Source organism: Podarcis cretensis (genome assembly GCF_951804945.1).
Source record: "Podarcis cretensis genome assembly, chromosome: 2".
Classification (NCBI taxonomy): domain Eukaryota; kingdom Metazoa; phylum Chordata; class Lepidosauria; order Squamata; family Lacertidae; genus Podarcis; species Podarcis cretensis.
The window spans coordinates 121,528,321-121,534,839 of record NC_137171.1 but is presented as its reverse complement, the minus strand read 5'-3'; the positions used below and the strand labels follow the sequence as shown (position 1 = coordinate 121,534,839).

Sequence of the window (6,519 nt, the reverse complement as noted above, 5' to 3'; positions counted from 1 at the left end):
ACCAGCGGCAGAGCGAGCCGGGATTGGGCGAGGGGAAAATATTCCGCCAATCGGAAATCTGCGCGCTGATTGCGGCACCGGTCGCCAGGCAGAACTCCAGGCGCAAGTTTGGGAGCGAGGCTGGAGAGGGAAAGAGAAAGTGACTGCAGCTCCTCGCTGGGAATCGCCCCCTCCCCCCTCCCTCCCCCTCCCCCCCCGGCAGCTCTTCCTGTCCTGCCCTGCAGGGAGGGCGGAGGGGGGGCCAGGGGGGGGGACCGCAGGTTCAGTCCCCGCATCTCCAGGGGGGTCTGGGAATGTCCCCCTCTCTAAACTGGGGGGAGGGGCTGTGAGATCCGGAGCGAGGGGGACTCGTGGCCCAAGTCAGTGCAGAACAGCCTCCTGGGTCCTGTTTTTAAGAAGCCCTTGCATGGCTTCAAAGATGGCTCCCTTCTTCCTCCACTCTCAGAGACAGTAAATGCATGAGCATCCCACTCGCTGGGTGTCCCTCCCTTCCTCCTTGCATGCTTCCTTACTGGGGCATCTGGGTGGCCACTGGGAGACCACCATGCTGGACTCGATGGGCCCCTTTGGGGTGATCCAGCAGCCCGGCTCTTCTCCTGCGTCCCTCTATCTAGTGGCAGGGGGTTCCAACGGTTCACTGTGTGCCTTGTAAAGAAATGCTCAGTGTTGCAACTTGGCCTGAACCTCAGGGTTGAAGTCAAAACAGAGAGGGTATGACCACACAGAGAAGCGCAGCAGGTGCTGGGAGACTGACAAACACGTTTGCTATCAGCACATGGTCAGGCCAGAGCCCACCAGCTTGCCATTATTTCCTTTCCCCATGTGCTTTTTAAAGGGGCATTTTATATCTCCACATATCTCTGCTTCCTTCTCTCGGCATACTGGCCCCAACATGAGTTTCTCTCCCCCTGCCTGGGACCCTCTAAGTCCACAGGCCCAGGGGAGTTGGGGGTCAGGGAGGCCCCCTTTGCCCAGCCAGCAAGACCCAGGGGCTGCCCAGCCTCTTCTGGAAGGCCCTGAGCCAAGGCTGGGTGCTTGGCCCAGAGAGTGCTTGGCCCACATCCCACTGCCAGAAGCCTGAACGCTTGAAACCTGAGCTAAGCATAGGACACACACAGAAGCTGCTGCCTTTTCCAAGGAATCGGGAAATAGACAAGTAGTGGCCGCTCCTTGCCCAGGTACAAGGAAGCTTTGATTTTAGGGGGGGGGGGGCTGTGAAGTCGGAAGGGGAATAATTATTTGGGAGTTCTCTTTTTCTCAAGCTGCATGATCTCTATCATCCCTATTTCCCCTTGTCTGATGCCAAAGTATTATTGTGAGTTTGGGGGGGGGGGTTAGTCTGCAGGATGCCTGAGTCCCTTCTAGTTCCTGGGGTCCTGGATCCAGCCAAGGTTGAAATCTAATGGAGGGATCCATTGTTGAACTACCTCTGTGAGATAATGGCCATAGATGTTACCAAAGTACCCTCACTAGTATAACCAAAGAACCTGCTCTCACCCCCAAACTGCCTGGTACAGTGGTACCTCGGTTTGGATACATTTTGGATTACAAACACGTCAAACCCGGAAGTGTGTGTCCTGGTTTGCAAACTTTTTTTGGATTACAACCCTTTTTTGGATTATAAGCAAACATTTTTTGGAGGCCCCATTGGCGAAAGCGCACCTTGGGTTACAACCTGTTTTGGTTTACAAACGGACCTGCGTAACGGATTATGGTTGTAAACCAAGGTACCACTGTCGTTAGAAAGTCAAAAACTTTGGCCGTTGTGAGTGAGCTGGGCTGAGAGAAGGCTGCATGTGGAGAAGCTGTTTTCAGTGCCAGGCTTGATTTCTATTGGATGCCAAGATGGTGACTCTGGGAGAAGCAAGATCTCCTGCGGGTTGAATGCTGTGAGTCCCTCCATCGAAGGCTCAGGTGGTCTATAGGTGTAAATAAACCCCACACCCTAAAGATACCGCTGTCTCTTCCGTCCCTCCTTCTAAGGAAACCCTCTCGGAGACTGGGGTGCCATGTGACAGTATATTCAAAGCATATATGGAGAAAATAGCCCCCATAATCATTTGTAGAAAGGGAAAGACGGGGGGGGGCAGTTAGACCAGCATCTAGAGTCAGAGATGGGCTGGATGAGGGTCAAGAAACTGAACCTCCCTCCCCAAACAAGGTGCAAATGCTGTTCAGGGAGATGTCATTCACCCTTTCCTAAACATCGACAAAGTGCCTGGAGTGTGGTTGGGGATGGATGGCAGCTAATGGATTGAGGTTGAATCCTGACAAGACAGAAGTACTGTTTCTGGGGGACAGGGGCGGGCTGGTGTGGAGGACTGCCTGGTCCTGAATGGGGTAACTGTGTCCCTGAAGGACCAGGTGTGCAGCCTGGGAGTCATTTTGGACTCACAGCTGTCCATGGAGGTGCAGGTCAATTCTGTGTCCAGGGCAGCTGTTTACCAGCTCCATCTGGTACGCAGGCTGAGACCCTACCTGCCTGCAGACTGTCTCGCCAGAGTGGTGCATGCTCTAGTTATCTCCCGCTTGGACTACTGCAATGTGCTCTACGTGGGGCTACCTTTGAAGGTGACCTGGAAACTGCAACTAATCCAAAATGCGGCAGCTAGACAGGTGACTGGGAGTGGCCATCGAGACCACATAACACCAGTCTTGAAAGACCTACATTGGTTCCCAGTACGTTTCCAAGCACAATTCAAAGTGTTGGTGTTGACCTTTAAAGCCCTAAACGGCCTCAAAGGCCCAGTATACCTGAAGGAGCATCTCCACCCCCATCGTTCTGCCTGGACACTGAGATCCAGCGCCAAAGGCCTTTTGGCGGTTCCCTCATTGCAAGAAGCAAAGCTACAGGGAACCAGGCAGAGGGCCTTCTCGGTAGTGGCGCCCGCCCTGTGGAACGCCCTTCCAGCAGATGTCAAAGAGATAAACAACTACCTGACATTCAGAAGACATCTTAAGGCAGCCCTGCTCCGGGAAGTTTTTAATGTATGACATATTAGTGTATTTTTGGTCTTTGTGGAAGCCGCCCAGAGTGGCTGGGGAAACCCAGCCAGATGGGTGGGGTACAAATAATAAATTATTATTATTAATATTAAACGTGTGAAATAGTTCACTTTTTGTTCTGTTGCTGCAGAATATCTCTTGGGTGGCTTTAAAAGAGGTTGAGTCTAATTCATGGAGGAGGAGGAGAGGGCTATGGATGCCCCCCAGCCAAGATGGCTCCGCTCTTGCTCCCCCTTTGGAGGCAGACATGCTTCCGGATCCCCCTTTCTGGAAGCCCCAGGAGGAGGGCAGAGTGTGGCTCTGGCGCCCAGGGCCTGTTTTGGGGCTTCCCAGAAGAGGAGGCATCATCCAGTCGGCCATTGTGAGGACCGAAGGATGGACTTGAGGGGCCTTTGGCCGGATCCAGCACCCAGGCTCTTCTTCTTGTTTCCCCAGTCAAAGTGACTCTCTCAGAGTCCGTTCTCTTCTTGGCCATTATTCACAGCAACAATTTGGGGTTGCAAGATGAGCCCCTGTGAAGAAGGAGGCTGGCTGTTTTGAGGGGGGCTCTCCAGGACCCACTTTGGGGACTCAATGGGCTCAGTCACCTCAGGGACGTCTTAGGCTTCACTTTTCACCTGCTCCATCTAGTTTTTCCTGGACAGGGATAGTCTGCCCACAAGGATCCATGTTCTGCTCACCTCCTGACAGGATTATTGTAACATGTGTTGTTTCCCCCAATACAGTAGGGAGGCTTCAGCTGCTACAAGATAAACCTGACAGGATTTTCACTGCCACAGCTCATTTAGGGCCAAATCTCACCAGGGCCAAAAGACCCTCTGCCTGTTTGTCTGGTTCTGAGTTCAATTCAAAGGGCTAGTCTTGTTTTAGAAAGTCCTTGGTGGCTTGAGGCTCCTTCTCCTCCCCTGGTCTCCTCTGTGGAGACTTTTCTCTCTCTCCTTTCTCTTATTTATGGAGGTGCAGTGGGCGACAACAATTAACGGCCAGGAGGAAAATATTTTTTTCTTCACAGACTTTAAAGAATTTTTCAGGACTTTAGACATTGCTGGATAGCTTTGTTATGTGGCTTTAAACCACCCTTGAATCGAGTTAGGGAGTAGGTGGCATGATGATGAACAAATAACAAAGCAGCTGCTTGAGGCAGCCCTTCCAGGAAGGAGGCAGCCATTTCCCTTCCTTTCTGCTTCACTGCCAGCCCTCCACAAAATGGCTTCCGTCCCCGACAAGCAGGCCGGGTGGGGCTGCCTCAGCCTCCCGCTTCCCTCCCTGCGGAGGAGACCTTTGGTGCAAGGGAGAGCAGCCAAGCAAGGCAGAAACCGAAAGCCACAGCAGCCCACAGATAATGTTGCCTGACTGGGAGATCGGCAGGCAGAAATGTCGCTCAGGGGAAGACGTTTCCTTTCTCCCCACAATGTCCCTCAGCGCCCAGATGGGGAGACCTTTGGCATTTGTCCCTCTTGGCCTGGCCTGGGCCCCCTCCAGCCTCGGAAAGAGCAGTCTCCCTCAGCATGCAGAACAAAACCCTGAGCCTCCACAGCTCTCTGTCTCAAGGCCAAGCGGCCAGGACTCCTGGGTCCCCTTTGGGATGAGACTCGGCAGGAGCCAGGACTCCTGGGTCCCCTCTGGGATGAGACTCGGCAGGAGCCAGGACTCCTGGGTCCCCTTTCTGGCAGGCAAAAAGCATATTCCTCTCTAGCTGACTCTACCTTCAAAAATGAGTATTTCTATCCAGGTGGCATTCATGTTCTCCTCATAACGGCCCTGACAGGCCCAAGGTCCCTGGGGGAGCTTCATGGCTGTGTGGGGATTTGAACCCAGGACTCCCAGGCTCCCAGATCCCAGTCAAACCACAGCCCCAGACTGGATCCTTGTAGGCTTCTCCACCTCTCAAGACCAGGCCTGCAGGGACATCTCTCCTGACATTATTTTTGTCCCCTTCTTGGTATTGTGTGGAAACAGAATATGGAGTCTAACAAATAGATGAGGGCATAAAAGCGTCCTTGGTGTGGTTCTCTGTTCCAAGCTGGATTGTTTCCCAGGAGACTTTGTCCCCTTCTGCCTCCCTCAGCAACCTCTGAGTCAGGTTGGAAAGTCCCAGGCCAGTTCCCACAACAAGGCCTTTTTATTTTTAATGTTTGTTTTCATTTTTACTTATAAGATGAATGGCTGAGGGTGCAGGACACAGTCTTTGACGAGTTCCAATAATCTAAATTTCGTTTGCATGCCAAGCTAGGAAAGGAATATCAAGTGACTGCATCTCAGGCTGCTTGACTGACATTTCTCACAGGAATTGAAGAACGGAGGCCGATTTTGCTGAGAAAGTCCTCATCCTCCATTAACACTGGTGTTTGTGTGTGTTTGTTTCCTGCCCTCCCTCTCGCTCTCTGCCACAAGACACCCTCATCTGTTTCTCCACTTTGTATTGTCCCATTTGTATTTTCTCATTTTCTCTATCCTCTGCTGCCCCCTGCCGGCTGCTTTCTTCCCCAGCTGAAGTGGAAATCAAGGGATTTCTAGGAAATCCTTCAAGGGACCAGTTGAAGCAAGTCACGGGTTGCAAAAAAATGGTCAAGGTTCCCACTTACGTCACTGCTTTGGAATCAGTGCAAGTGGGTGTATGCCTACCTATCGTGTGGAAAAGCGGAAATATATAAAACTTTTACAAATCACGTAATCAGAAAAAACCTATTTAGAGTATGGGGCAAGTATAAAAACTTATTAGAAAGAAAAGCACCACTGTGGATATCCCCAGTGGAAGCTACAACCAGGTAAAGAATAAATATGGATAAGCAGTGGTTAACTTACAGTGAAATATTATCTCTTACAGGACAGGAACCAAAACTGAGAAATCTCAAGGAATTAAGAAATCTGGTTACCAATTAGCTACAGGTACATCACATTAAGGAATTGTTTAAGATAGATAGGGAAAATGGCTTTGCAGAACCAAAGTCTCAGTTTACCAAAGACCTTTTAGATACAAATATAACAGTATTATCAAATATGTACAAACTGCTGTTGGAGTGGGAAACGAAAGAGGAATTTGTGAAATTTAGCAGGATTAAGTGGGCACAGGATGTGGGACACAATATCGATCATGAATTATGGGGAAAGTTGTGGAAAATAAATATGAATTTTACGGCAAGTTATGCGATAAAAAATTGTATGATGAAAATGGCCCACAGATGGTATTTAACACCCACCAGAATGGCAAAAATGTCTAAAGAAGAAAAAGGTGTATGTTGGAAGTGTAATTAAATTGAGGGATCTTTTATTCACATGTGTTGGTCGTTCAAAATTATTAAGGGATATTGGGAAATGATATAAAAAGAATTTAAAATGATACACCTGAGTGTTTCCTTTTGGGGATGGTAACCACAGAGGTCCCCCAAAAACAAAAGAGTTTATTACTATGTGCCACTGCCGCAGTTAGAACCTTATTGGCACAGGAAAAATGGCAGTGTAAAATGTTTGAATGTACTGAACTGGCTGGTCCGACAAACAGTGTAAGAGAAA

General features: G+C 50.1%; 1 protein-coding gene and 1 long non-coding RNA gene across 2 annotated transcripts in view; both read left to right on the top strand.

Moving 5' to 3' along the window:
- The window catches only part of LOC307209129, a 64,194-nt gene that overhangs the window by 54,798 nt on the left and 2,877 nt on the right, over positions 1-6,519 (top strand). The window contains exons 2-3 of the long non-coding RNA XR_013835319.1: positions 5,269-5,358; positions 5,834-5,895. This is a non-coding gene — a long non-coding RNA (uncharacterized lncRNA). The remainder of the gene's footprint in view (positions 1-5,268; positions 5,359-5,833; positions 5,896-6,519) is intronic.
- LOC307207901 (antigen peptide transporter 2-like) overlaps positions 1-6,519 on the top strand; it is a 58,623-nt gene that overhangs the window by 49,227 nt on the left and 2,877 nt on the right. The gene's annotated exons all lie outside the window — the stretch shown is intronic.